The following is a 15,577-nucleotide window of genomic DNA, read 5'->3' on the forward strand; positions in this document are numbered from 1 at the left end:
GGGATGGAGCCAAAGCAAAAACAATACCCAGCTGTGGATGTGACTGGTGATAGAAGCAAGGTCCAATGCTGTAAAGAGCAATATTACTTAGGAACCTGGAATGTCAGGTCCATGAATCAAGGCAAATTGGAAGTGGTCAAACAAGAGATGGCAAGGGTGAACGTTGACATTCTAGGAATCAGCGAACTAAAGTGGACTGGAATGGGTGAATTTAACTCAGATGACCATTATATCTACTACTGTGGGCAAGGAATCCCTGAGAAGAAATGGAGTAGCCATCATGGTCAACAAAAGAGTCCAAAATGCAGTACTTGGATGCAATCTCAAAAACGACAGAATGATCTCTGTCTCCAAGGCAAACCATTCAATATCACAGTTATCCAAGTCTATGCACCAACCAGTAACGCTGAAGAAACTGAAGTTGAACGGTTTTGTGAAGACCTACAAGACCTTTTAGAACTAACACCCAAAAAAGATGTCCTTTTCATTATAGGGGACTGGAATGCAAAAGTAGGAAGTCAGGAAACACCTGGAGTAACAGGCAAATTTGGCCTTGGAATGCGGAATGAAGCAGGGCAAAGACTAATAGAGTTTTGCCAAGAAAATGCACTTGTCGTAGCAAACACCCTCTTCCAACAACACAAGAGAAGACTCTACACATGGGCATCACCAGATGGTCAACACCAAAATCAGATTGATTATATTCTTTGCAGCCAAAGATGGAGAAGCTCTATACAGTCAACAAAAACAAGACCAGGAGCTGACTGTGGCTCAGATCATGAACTCCTTATTACCAAATTCAGACTCAAATTGAAGAAAGTAGGGAAAACTGCTAGACCATTCAGGTATGACCTAAATCAAATCCCTTATCATTATACAGTGGAAGTGAGAAATAGATTTAAGGGCCTAGATCTGATAGATAGAGTGCCTGATGAACTATGGAATGAGGTTCGTGACATTGTACAGGAGACAAGGATCAAGACCATACCCACGGAAAAGAAATGCAAAAAAGCACAATGGCTGTCTGGGGAGGCCTTACAAATAGCTGTGAAAAGAAGGCAGGCAAAAAGCAAAAGAGAAAAGGAAAGATATAAGCATCTGAATGCAGAGTTCCAAAGAATAGCAAGAAGAGATAAGAAAGCCTTCTTCAGCAATCAATGCAAAGAAATAGAGGAAAAGAACAGAATGGGAAAGACTAGATATCTCTTTAAGAAAGTTAGAGATAGCAAGGGAACATTTCAGGCAAAGATGGGCTCGATAAAGGACAGAAATGGTATGGACCTAACAGAAGCAGAAGATATTAAGAAGAGGTGGCAAGAATACACAGAAGAACTGTACAAAAAAGATCTTCATGACCCAGATAATCACGATGGTGTGATCTCTAATCTAGAGCCAGACATCCTGAAATGTGAAGTCAAGTGGGCCTTAGAAAGCATCACTACGAACAAAGCTAGTGGAGGTGATGGAATTCCAGTTGAGCTGTTTCAAATCCTGAAAGATGATGCTGTGAAAGTGCTGCACTCAATCTGCCAACAAATTTGGAAAACTCAGCAGTGGCCACAGGACTAGAAAAGGTCAGTTTTTATTCCAACCCCAAAGAAAGGCAATGCCAAATACTGCTCAAACTACTGCACAATTGCACTCATCTCACACGCTAGTAAAGTAATGCTCAAAATTCTCCAAGCCAGGCTTCAGCAATACATGAACCATGAACTTACATATGTTCAAGCTGGTTTTAATTGCCAACATCCACTGGATCATGGAAACAGCAAGAGAGTTCCAGAAAAACATCTATTTCTGCTTTATTGACTATACCAAAGCCTTTGACTGTGTGGATCACAATAAACTGTGGAAAATTCTGAGAGAGATGGGAATACCAGACCACCTGACCTGCCTCTTGAGAAATCTGTATTTAGGTCAGAAAGCAACAGGTAGAACTGGACATGGAACATCAGACTGGTTCCAAATAGGTAAAGGAGTACATCAAGGCTGCATATTGTCACCCTGCTTATTTAATTTATATGCAGAGTACATCATGAGAAATGCTGGGCTGGAAGAAGCACAAGCTGGCATCAAGATTGCCGGGAGAAATATCAATCACCTCAGATATGCAGATGACACCACCCTTATGGCCGAAAGTGAAGAGGAGCTAAAAAGCCTCTTGATGAAAGTGAAAGAGGAGAGTGAAAAAGTTGGCTTAAAGCTCAACATTCAGAAAACAAAGATCATGACATCTGGTCCCATCACTTCATGGCAGATAGATGGGGAAACAGTGGAAACAGTGTCAGACTTTATTTTGGGGGGCTCCAAAATCACTGCAGATGGTGACTGCAGCCATGAAATTAAAAGACATTTACTCCTTGGAAGAAATGTTATGACCAAACTAGATAGCATATTCAGAAGCAGAGACATTACTTTGCCGACTAAGGTCCATCTAGTCAAGGCTATGTTTTTCCAGTGGTCATATATGGATGTGAGAGTTGGACTGTGAAGAAAGCTGAGCGCTGAAGAATTGATGCGTTTGAACTGTGGTGTTGGTGAAGACTCTTGAGAGTCCCTTGGACTGCAAGGAGATCCAACCAGTCCATTCTGAAAGAGATCAGCCCTGGGGTTTCCTTGGAAGGAATGATGCTAAAGCTGAAACTCCAGTACTTTGGCCACCTCATGTAAAGAGTTGACTCATTGGAAAAGACTCTGATGCTGGGAGGGACTGGGGGCAGGAGGAGAAGGGGATGACAGAGGATGAGATGGCTGGATGGCATAACCGACTCGGTGGACACGAGTTTGAGTGAACTCCTGGAGTTGCTGATCGACAGGGAAGGCTGGTGTGCTGAGATTCATGGGGTTGCAAAGATTCGGACACCACTGAGTGACAGAACGGAACTGAACTGAACTGAGTGGGCATTATCATTTGAGCGTTTTACTTGTCTACTTTTAATTCAGTTCCCTATCAGCTTCACTGTAATCTGGGAAAAACTAAATTTATCAAAGAATTAACCATGCCACATGGTTATTAAACCCAAACTAAGAGTGTGCAACTCTAGCTTTATTGAATGTTCCCTGAAAGGTAAAGCAAGCATCATGGTTTAAGTATCCATTCTCAGATCTTGGGTTTTCAAGAGCATTAATTAAGAAGTACAGGACCCTATGGATTCCCTTTTTGACCTGGAACTCCAGGTATGCCCCTTTGTGCAAAGATCAAGAATTTAAATGATACAGTGAATGGAGAGAAACATCTTACCTGCAGAGTCTTATCCATCAACAAATGTTATTGGCTCAACCTTAACAATTTTCCTATTACTCTTCTCTTCATCCTAGTCCCATGCACCATGAATTCTCACCTGGACTTTGTAATAGTCTCCTAACCAGTCTCACTGTCTCTGCCCTTTCTTGATTCCAGGCTAATTTTAACACTGTAGCTTGGGTGATTCTTTAAAAAATTAAGTCAGATCAGGTCAGCTCATTTCCCTGTTCAAGAGCCCTCAGACTCAGAGGGATAGACAAAGACCGTACAAATGACTGAGTGAACCTACGTGATCTGGCTCCCTTCTGCCTCTCCTACCTCTCTATTTATTCATCCTAGAGTTCAATCCAGTTCAGCCACTCTGATCTCCATTCCACACTTCATCAACATCAGGCATGCTTCTGCCTCACGGGTTTTGCACTTCCTGTTCCCTGTGCCTGGAGCAGACATTCCCTGAAGAGTTAGATAGCTCACTTCCTCACCTCCTCCAGGTTCCTCCTCAGTGAGTTCATCTCTGAACTCTCAATCTTAAAAGGCCCTCTCCCACTTCTCAGATACTCCTCAACTTCATTTTGCTTTCTTTTTCTCAGTAGCATCTAGAATAGGTTCTGGCACACAGGGAATCTCACTTCGTATCTCTTGAATGTCAACATTAATGATCTTGTTAGAAAAAGAAACCCATATCAGAGAAACTGAAAATGTGTGCATGATGATGTTGAGATGCTAAGGTAGTCTTTGAATTTCATATCGTTCAAAGCAGTGGGACCACTAGACTTGTTTGGCACCACTCCTGCTCTCCAGCCAAAGCCAAGGAAAGCCTGTTCTGAGTTTGTATACCCAGAGACAGTGGTGCATCTCTGTTAGAGATGTAATATTATAAATCATACAGAGATCCAATATTTAAATAAAAGTGGCCACTTAGTCATTCTTGAAACTCCAAATATGTGATCCTACATCCAAACCATTCAAGTTAGTGTAGCCAGAGATAGCTAGACATTTTCTTCTTCTTCTTTTTTTTTAAAATTTTAATTGGAGGCTAATTACTTTACAATATTGTATTGGTTTTGCCATACATCAACATGAATCCCCATCCTGAACCGCCCTCCCTCCTCCCTCCCCGTGCCATCCCTCTGAGTCGTCCCAGTGCACCAGCCCCAAGCATCCAGCCCCTTGCATTGGACCTGGACTGGCGATTCGTTTCATATATGATATTATACATGTTTCAATGCCATTCTCCCAAATCATCCCACCCTCTCCCTCTCCCACAGAGGCAAAAAGACTGTTCTATACATCTGTGTCTCTTTTGCTGTCTTGCATACAGGGTTATCGTTACCATCTTTCTAAATTCCATATATATGCGCTAGTATACTGTATTGGTGTTTTTCTTTCTGGCTTACTTCACTCTGTATAATAGGCTCCAGTTTGACATTTTCATTCTGGTTTTCCTTAGCTGTCATTCTCAGCTAGCTGAGTCACGTTTCCAGTCATTCCACTTGTCTCCAGGTCTTGGGTACAGTTACCTCTTCTATTCAATGTTAAAAGGGCTGTATATGGGAAAGAATCATAATGTATATTCTATTTTATATGAACAGAGCGTCAGAATATTCACAAGATCAGAAGAAGACAAAACTTGTAGCAGTAGGTCTTACAAGTTTCTCTTCATGTCAATTCACCTCAGAGGCCAGCCACCCCCTTCCCATGGCATTTGGTTGTGTCTGACTATTACAGTGAGAGGGGCACAGCACTATTGAAGAGACCATGGAAAATTGTTTTCATTTCAAAGCTTTTAAAATCTTTGTGGAAGCCTCTTTCTCTGAGAGTCAGCTTAGGAAAGGTGTTTTTGCTGGATGCCAATTGTAATGATAGATGTTTTGCCAATAAAATCACCTGTATTTCTGTCACTCAAGTTGTCTCATTATTCAATTACATTATTCTAGGGGTCTAGGGTCCTCAAGAGCAGGACTGGTCTTGGAAGTCATTGCATTCTCCCTGTTCTGAGTGACCCCAACACTTTTTCTATACATTTCCTTCTTTGGGGAATTCATCTGTCTCTTAGCAACCTACAAGACAATGAATACCTTGAGGGCCACTGTAGTGCAATCTTCCTCTTTGTGTTCCCCACAAACACAGTGCTGGATTGTTATTAAATGTTCTGTGGCAAATATTTGATAGGCCGGAATGGTGCAAATCTTCACTTTGAGAAGGAGTAAACAGTCTGAAAGGGGAGACAAATGTTTCCCCTGGTCTCGTGAATGTTTTCCTCTGAGGCTCAGAGCTAGAGCAGGAGGGACAGTGTACTTTGTTCATACAAGTAAGAGGAGTTCTGTAGATGGTGTTATGGGCTGAGTTGAGCATCCCCCCATTCATATGTTGAAGCTCTAACCCATCAATGCCTTAGAATGTGGCTGGATTTGGAGATGGAGCGTTTACAGAGATCATTAAGGTGAAATGAGGCCATATGGATGGGCCCTAATCCAATGTGACCTGTGTCCTTATGAAGAAAGATACATAGATAGGTACAGAAGGAAGACCATGTGAGAACTGAGAAGACAGCATCTCCAAGTCAAGGAGAGAGGCCTCAGATGAGTGAACGCCACCAACAAATACCTCCATCTCAGACTTCTGGCTTAGCAAACTATGAAAAAATAAAATTAAAAAAAAATAGAACTATAGTTGATTTACAATATTGTGTTAGTTTCAGGTGTACAGCCAAGTAATTCAGAGTCAGTGATATATATGCATATACATATATATATGAAGATTCTTTTCCATTATAAGTTATTACAAGCTATTGAATATACTTCTCTGTGCTATACAGTAAATCCTCATTGTTTTAAATTTCTGTTTTTTAAACCTCTCAATCTCAGGTACTTTGTTATGGAAGCCCTGACAAACTAATACAGATGGCTTCTGGAGAGCATTGAAGAGTTACCTTTTTGTCCAAATACAAAGTCAGGTCACACCTAGGTTTATGAGATGCCAGAGTCACCATATTGGACTTAATCAATAATGCTGTTGACTTTTTCAAGACTTCCCTCTGCACATTTCTGTGCCAACTCAGATTTTCCACGTGGACTTGATTCTCTTCACCATTTATTTATTTTATATCTATTGTATTTAGTGGTACCAGAAGCCATACAAGACTGGCATTAATCCATAGCAGCCTTCTTGGATCTCTGCTTGAAGGTACCAAAGGACTCCAGGCCCATGCATCTCCCATCATTCCCAGCTAGTTTTGGAGGCCCCAGATTGTTGGGATTCTGAGGAAAGTAGAGGATGCTGAACCTGCACAAGCTGCAAGTGAAAGAGAAGCCCTGGAGAGCACTCAGTGTGACCCTTTACTGCTCACTAAGAGGGACCAATATTGCCCCTCTCAGGACCTCTTGCCCTCATCTCTAATCATGGTTCTTCCCTCTCAGACCACCTAAGATATGATTAATTTGGTTCTAGAGTTAGCTCCTGATTATTCAGGAGGGGATGCCTTCTTCTGTAGGTTATTATCTGTTTGTTTTGCCTTCTCCATTTATTCCACTGGCAGCATCCAGAGCCACTCTCCACTCCAGGCCAAAAAAGAAAACTTAAGGCACTCTATTCCAGTTGACTGGAACCTCACAATATTTAATGATTCAAATGTTCTTGTTTCCCATGCGCATGGATAATCAGGAGTTAGCTCAATATTCTATTCAAGATGGGATTACTCATCAACATTTCTAATGTTCTAAGGTGAATAGAAGCTGCACAAAATGGTATTTGCTACAGAACTTGAGCTTGCTCCTATGGGCACTGCCATATTTTATTGTGTAGACTATCTGGTAGAAACTCAATTTTAAAAGTACACACTTCTTTGTCTTCTTTAGTAGACAATATAAAATGGGCCTTAATGCTTTCTTTGTGACTCACAGTCATCCTATGAGAATCACTTATTTTTATAATATTATGCTATATCTGCTTCTGCACAAAATAATCCTAGATTATTACTGTACTTTTGAATAATTGCTCACTTCTAGTTTTTTTGTGATTTTTTTTTTTTTTGGTTTCCCCTCTCTCATAGTTTGGCTATTATTTTTTCTTGCTTTTCTTATTGTGCCTGTGGTTTGGGGCTGTCTTTTGACATCTCTTCTGATTTATTTTATCTTTACACTAGCAGTGAAATTAATAACTTCTGGTTCTAAATAAAATAAACATTCATTTTAGAAAATAGAAATAATACAGAGAAGTGTAAATAATGAAATAAAAATTATATACAAATGTATAATCTATCTTTATATAAATTACATATAATTTACTTACATTAACAACTTTTTTCCAGTGAGATAATACTAAACCTGGTACATTGTAATCTGATTTATTCACTCAGTAATTCTGTGAATGTCTTTCCTATCAATACAGACATATCTTAGATCTTTAAAATAACTTCAGAATATTCCTTTGTGTCACTGTATCATAAATATAGTCAAATTACTAATCACTTAATTAACAATTAAATCATTTAGAAAGCAATCTCTTATACATGAGGCTGCGATATGTAGTCTGTATGTAATCTTTGCTCATTTGTCCTATGATTTCTACAGGACAAATTCTTAGGAGTGTGATCAAATGGATAAAAAAGTTATGCGTATTTTATATTTTGACACATATTAGTTACAGATATCCTTCCAGAAAGATTGCACCAACTTATGCAACCATATAGAGTAAGCCTATTACCTGTCTTAATGCAATGCAATATTAATCTTTTTATTATTTTGTTCTCGTTCATCACTTAGTCCTGTCTGACTGTTTGTGACCCCATGAACCACAGCACTTCAGGCCTCCCTGTCCATCATCAACTCCCAGAGTTTACCCAAACTCATGTCCATTGAGTCGATGATGCCATCCAACCATCTCATCCTCTGTCGTCCCCTTCTCTTCCTGCCTTCAATCTTTCCCAGCATCAGGGTCTTTTCCAAAGAGTCAGTTTTTTCCATCAAGTGTCCAATGTATTGGAGTTTCAGCTTTAGCATCAGTCCTTCCAGTGAACACCCAGGGCTGATTTCCTTTAGGATGGACTGGTTGGACCTCCTTGCAGTCCAAGGGACTCTCAAGAGTCTTCTCCAACACCACAGTTCAAAAGCATCAATTCTTTGGCACTCAGCTTTCTTCAGAGTCCAACTCTCACATCCATACATGACCACTGGAAAAACCATAGCCTGGACTAGACGGACCTTGTTGGCAAAGTAATGTCTCTGCTCTTCAATATGCTCTCTAGGTTGGTCATAACTTTTCTTCCAAGGAGTAAGTGTCTTTAAATTTCATGGCTACAATCACGATCTGCAGTGATTTTGGAGCCCCCAAAAATAAAGTCTGACACTGTTTCCACTGTTTCCCCATCTATTTCCCATGAAGTGATGGGACCAGATGCCATGATCTTCATTTTCTGAATGTTGAGCTTTAAGCCAACTTTTTCACTCTCCACTTTCACTTTCATCAAGAAGCTTTTTAGTTCCTCTTCACTTTCTGCCATAAGGGTGGTGTCATCTGTATATCTGAGGTTACTGATATTTCTCCTGGCAATCTTGATTCCAGCTTGTGCTTCTTCCAGTCCAGCGTTTCTCATGATGTACTCTGCATATAAGTTAAATAAGCAGGGTGACAATATACAGCCCTGACATACTCCTTTACCTATTTGGAAGCAGTCTGTTGTTCCATGTCCAGTTCTAACTATTGCTTCCTGACCTGCATATAGGTTTCTCAAGAGGCAGGTCAGGTGGTTTGGTATTCCCCTGTCTTTCAGAATTTTCCACAGTTTATTGTGATCCACACAGTCAAAGACTTTGGCATAGTCAATAAATCAGAAATAGATGTTTTTCTGGAACTCTCTTGCTTTTTTGATGATCCAGCGGATGTTGGCAATTTGATATCTGGTTCCTCCGCCTTTTCTAAAACCATCTTGAACATCAGGAAGTTCACGGTTCACGTATTGCTGAAGTCTGGCTTGGAGAATTTTGAGCATTACTTTACTAGCGTGTGACCAAACTATGGTGGAGGTAAGGAAGATTATGGGGGCTTCCCTGGTGGTTCAGAGGTTAAAGCGTCTGCCTCCAATGCAGGAGTCCCAGGTTTGATCCCTGGGTTGGGAAGATCCCCTGGAGAAGGAAATGGCAACCTGCTCCAGTATTCTTGCCTAGAGAATCCCGTGGATGGAGGAGCCTGGTGGGCTACCGTCCACGGGGTCGCAAAGATTCAGAGACGACAGAGGACTTCACTCACTCACTCAAGGAAGATTATGGTGACCTCTGTCAAAAGATCCCATGCATACACTGCTGCACTCAGTGCCCCCAACCCTGCAGCAGGCCACCACCAAACCACGCCTCAGCTTGAGACTCTTGGATACTCATGGGCAAGTCTGGGTCAGTCTCTTGTGGGGTCACTGCTCCTTTCTCCTGGGTCCTGGTGCACAAGGTTTTGTTTGTGCCCTCCAAGAGTATTTCCCAGCCCTGTGTAAGTTCTGGCAGTTCTACGGTGGGGTTAATGGTGACCTCCTCCAAGAAGGCTTATGCCATACCCAAGTCTGCTGCACCCAGATCCCCTGTCCCTATTGCAGTCCTCTGATGACCCTTACCTCCACAGGAGATGCTCAACACTCTTCTATCTCAGCCTCTGTGGGGTACCTGGGTCCTGGTGTGCACAAGGTTTGTTTGAGCCCTTTTAGTGTCTCCAGTAGGAATGGGGTTTGATTCTAAATGTGAATTCACCCCTCCTACCATCTTGCTGGGGTTTCTCCTTTGCCCTTGGTCATGAAGTATCTCCTCACAGCCACTCCAGCACCTACCATCTTACTGGGGTTTCTCTGACCTTGGACGTGGGGTATCTCCTCTCCACCACTGCTTGCCACTCCAGTGATATATTCAGGGTTAATTTCCTTTAGAATTGACTGGTTTGATCTCCTCACCATCCAAGGGACTCTCAAGAGTCTTCTCCAGTACCACAGTTCAAAAGAATCAGTCCTTCAGCATTCAGCCTTCTTTATTGTCCAACTATGATGGGGATGTTGGAGAAGGCAATGGCACCCCACTCCAGTACTCTTGCCTGCAAAACCCCATGGACGGAGGAGCCTGGTAGGCTGCAGTCCATGGGGTCGCTAAGAGTTGGACACGACTGAGCGACTTCACTTTCATTTTTCACTTTCATGCATTGGAGAAGGAAATGGCAACCCACTCCCGTGTTCTTGCCTGGAAAATCCCAGTGACGGGGGAGCCTGGTAGGCTTCCGTCTGTGGGGTTGCACAGAGTCGGACACGACTAAAGCAACTTAGCATTAGCATGATGGGGGTGTGATAGTTAACAAAGCCCTGGAGAAAACTGTAAATAAATGTTCTTATCTTGACCATGTTTTAATCTTTTGTAATTGGAAAAGTACACATTTGCCAAATCAATTGCTGTATACCACGTACCTGAGATCTTATTAACCTACTGTAGCAACAATATTGGAGAAGGGGATGGCACCCCACTCCACTACTCTTGCCTGGAAAATCCCATGGATGGAGGAGCCTGGTGGGCTGCCGTCTATGGGGTCACACAGAGTCTGACACGACTGAAGTGACTTAGCAGCAGCAGCAGCAGCAACCACAATATGGTAAAGCAGCTGTAACCTGGACTATTACTTGGTGAAGCCTGTGACAACATACAGTCATTGTCTAGAATCCACCTAGTTTCTTCAGGGATCAGATTGACGAATTAAATGGAGATATAATGTGGACTTTCTTGAGATCTAGAAGGGTGGCACTAGTTTCTCCCATTTGGTTTGTGATATTGTTTTTGCTTTACTGTCTTGACTGGGGAAGGGTATTTTCAGAGGTATCCTCTTCACCTTTCCCACTAGTAGCTCTTACTACACAGATCAAAGACTCATTGTGGAAGTTACCCAACTTCCAGGTATGTCAAATCCGATTATGCACTATAGGACTGGCAAGATGATCATTGAATGGGTCTGTGGACCTAGTCCTCCCCCGGTGAACTGTACTCTAAGATTTAATTTATTACTTGGTCTCCATAAACCCCTATTCTAACTGGGAAGTCTAATGATGCTTTAGTCCTCTGGTATCAATGTTAATTCAGATCTATATCCAATAGTCCTAGAAATGTGCTGATATTCCCCTCCCTCCCATGTAGGCAATCATCTGAGTAAATGGCTGGAAAACCCTTTGGCAAAGGAGTGAGGATATAACCATAGTATATACTTTTCATGGAATTGCATAGTACTTCCTCTTAGATAACTGGAAATCTATCCATTCAATGGGTCCCAGTTCTGAAGGGTTGGTTCAGGGGCAAGAACTGAACAAAGTACCATGACTTTTTTATCTGGGCAGTCACACTCAACTTTCTGTTACTGCAGTTTTGTCTCTGATCATAGATTTTCAGTAGCACTCATTGACTCTTCATCTATTTTTGCCTATTCTGTTAACCATCTCTACAACTTCCTGTTGATCAAGCTTCCTTGGCTGTCCCTCCAACCTTGCTGGCTAAGATAATTTCAGACTCTGACTTCTGGTGATTAAGCACTACCATATGGTCCCCATTGCTTCAAGGCACCATCATTCTTGTTGCTATCAGCCATCCAAGCAGTCTTTACACCAGGGCTCCCCTTAAGTCAGTGAGACATCATCAAACCTATTCTGCTGTTCAAGGGTCTTCCTTCTATTTTTCCTTGCTTCTCCCTTTCCTTTTGGATGTCTGACCTCATTCCCACATGAAGGTTTCCCAGGTTACTCTTGCTCCTTCTTCTTTGTTTTTCACAAAACTTTGGCCAACAAATCTCTTGCTCTTCTAATCCCACTTTGGCATCTGGGTCCCAGACAACCTAAACTGACCCAGTTGATACCATGAACAATCTCATGTATAAAATAAATAGCTGGTGGGAAGTTGCTGTGCAGCACAGGGAGTTCAGCTCAGTGCTCTGTGATGACCTAGAGGGGTGGGATGGGAGGTGCAAGGGAGGTCTAAGAGGGAGGGGAGCTATGTATACATATAACTGATTCACACTGGGTTTTGTTTGTTTGTTTTAATTAATTTGGCTGCATTGGGTCTTAGTTGCAGCATATGGGATCTGTGTTGTGTCCTGTGGGGTCTTCTGTTGTGGTGCATGGATTCTCTAGTTGTGACCCACAGGCTCTCTAACTGTTGCCCATGGGCTCTGGAGCCTGAAGACTCAGTAGTTGTGATGTGTGGGCTTAGCTGCTCTGCAGTATATGGGATCTTATTTCCCCAACCAGGGATCAAACCTGTGTCCCCTGCATTGCAAGGCAGATTCTTAACCACTGGACCACCAGGGAAGTCCCTGATTCACATTGTTGTACAGTAGACACTAACACAATATTGTAAAGCAACTACACTCCAAAAAAAAAAAAAAAAAAAAGATGGTGTTTTGGGATCACTCATCACCTGGCTGTCAAGGAGCAACCTAACCTGAGTTTGGGACACAGTGTAACATCAAATAAAGCATTCCTATGCTAGTATTTATGTGTTATTGTTCCAAAATTCAAAATTGATTGATATTTTGGCTTTTCATTTTCTTAATTTGGCAACTCTACCACAATGACAGGGTTGAGGTTTTATGTAGGCATAACAGCATAGTCACCAACTCACTAAGGCTGATTTAGCTATTGATCATGCTAAACAGAGATCAATTTCAAGTCCCAATATATGACCATTCTTGAAGAGAATTGACAAGTGACTTGGGGACAAGTTGACTACAGTGAGTCATTTCAGACTTGCATGGGGCAATGATGCCTCCCAATTGCAATCAGCACATTATGGATATGGGTTTGCCTTTCTTTTCTGGAGGATCTCAGACAACTCCATTAGTCAAGAGCACTGAGACAGGATTATATATAACTTGAAATGAACCCAGAGATCCACTTTGTGGCCAAAGGAGTCCAACATTGGGCACATGGCTGGGATATTATTACATACCACATCATCGTAAAATGATGAAATGGTGTGTTGAAAGCACAAGTAAAGTTTCAGCTTGTAGATGATACCTTGAGAGGATGGGGTGTTACCCACCAGGAAACATTATATATCCTAAATCAACGACCATTATAAAGGAGATATAGAGGTTTGGGAACTAAGGAGTAGTAATAGAAGTCATCACTCCCAGTGATCCACTGGAGGAATTTGTACTTTTATCCTCATAATTCTGGGTTCTACAGGTTTAGTTCTTGGCTCCCAGATTGTGCCTTCACCAGAGGACAATAAATTAAATTTTAAATAAATTTTTATTTATGGCTAGTGCCCAGTCACTTTTGGCACCAAATCACAAATCTTCCAGATAGTGGAAATTGACCTTAATAATTGGGAGAAGATAAGGGCACTGCATACAATGGGGATAGGCAAGAATAGGTTTGATGTCTAGGTGACCCACTTAGGTATCCCTTAGAAATGACAAGTCCTCCAGCTCGTGGCTTGAGATGAGCAAGGTGTCCAGATCTCAGACCCTTCAAGGGTGAGGCATAGTCACTTAACCAGGTAAGCCACCTAGACCAGGAGAGATACTAGTTGAGAGTGAGAGGAAATCCAGAATTGAAGTGTAACATAGACATGATGTTTATCAGTTAAGGTCCTAAGACCAGCTCCAGTGGGAGGTGCTAGAGTGTTTCACTGATCTTTTAAGTTTTCCTTAGGAAAAGAAACTCAACATAGGTGAATTACTCCAGATTTTATTTATCTGAAGCAAATGAGCCTGAACAAAGTGAGGAATGAACTATGGAGGATGCTGTGGTGTGTTACCAAGGCCTTCCACATCCCTACCTCTTTGACCCTGAAGCTCTTGTTTCTCCAACTGCTGAGATTGTTGGAGGCTGACTACTTCAACTGAGTTCTTCTCCAGATACACCCAAGTTCATATCCCTTGCAAGTTCATGCTCACATCCAGTAACTGATAAATGCAAGAGTATAAATGTCTAGCCTCCTTGCCCTGATTTGTGACAATTTGGAAAATCCACCCCAACTCCAAAACTCCTCACGTGTACAGCTGAGGACCTAATGGTGGCTGCAATGACCCTAAGAGCACTCCCCAATCAACCCCCTACATGCTAATCTCAGTCTCAGAGATTGCTTCCCAGAAAAACTCACCACTGACAGTGTGTTTTGTTATACATTTTTTTTTTGCTTTTCCTTTAGTTACTATTTATTAGTATGAACAAATTTTTCAGCGCTTTCCTTTACAGTTTCTGGTGTTTTATGTCATGCTTATAAAGGCCTTTCCCATCCCAAGAAAACATATTCACCCATATTATCTTAGGATTTTCTTTAAAAAGTTTTAAAATGTTTGATTCACCTGTGATGTTGATGTAAAGAAAAAGACAGAGACCCAGTTTTATTTATTTTTAAATGAGTAGCTAGTTCTTCTGACACTAATAAATTTTTAAATCCCTCTTTCCCTCAAACTTTTCTAAGATATAATGTGCTTTTATCATTTTTCCAGTTTCTAGGTTTCCATGCTTAACTCATTTATCTTCCATTGTGCTCAGTAATTGAAATGCTTAAATCGTGAATTTTTCTCTGAATGTGGTGCTGGCTGCATCTCATGTGTTTTTAAACATATGGAGTTTTTTTCTTCATTAATTTGATTTTTTGATGTTATGCATCCAATTATGGTTTTAATTTATTTATTTTTAAAGAACTGTTTACATGAGCTTCTTAAAATTTACTAATGGTAGGAATTTTGTTTTTAGCTTTACCGTAGTGTGTTGAAGAAATCAGGTTTGCACTGTTTCAAAATGCATTTAAATATGAGTGCTCACAAATTTGCATGTCCTCATTGCTCAGGAGTCAGGCTTTCTCTCCCCTCATCCCTGCATCTAATATAACTAAAAGTGAGCAACTATTTTCCCTGTTACTTGTTATTATTAATTGTAATGTGTCACGGGTTAGGACATCAGAAAATAAACAGTAAAGGTATGTAGATTTCTTACAGGGAAATCATTTCAAGATTTGTGCATCATTTCAAGAACTTTATGGCAAAACTATTGGCTGTTCAGATGCCATTTTGTCTCCTGTTTGGTTCTTATTATCGTTTCTGACTTTCCTTAGGGCTGGATGTGTCAAGGGATGCCAGGGCCAACACTTCCCAATACCTTTAGAAAGTTCATTTTATCAACCAAGATCTCCAGACAGGGTACTGACTTTGTCCCACTCCACTATTGACTGGTTGTGTGATAGCTGTCTCAGCATCGCCATCTTTAAATGGGGAGTGTTCTGAGTCTGATGATCTTTAGGAAGCTGACTAGATGAAGCTAGAATGATGGGCAAAGCAAAAGAAACATGGAGGGAAGAAGAGGTATAGGAGTAAGTAAGG

The sequence above is a fragment of the Oryx dammah genome, unplaced genomic scaffold (genome assembly GCF_014754425.2).
Source record: "Oryx dammah isolate SB20612 unplaced genomic scaffold, SCBI_Odam_1.1 HiC_scaffold_23, whole genome shotgun sequence".
In the NCBI taxonomy this organism is placed as follows: Eukaryota; Metazoa; Chordata; class Mammalia; order Artiodactyla; family Bovidae; genus Oryx; species Oryx dammah.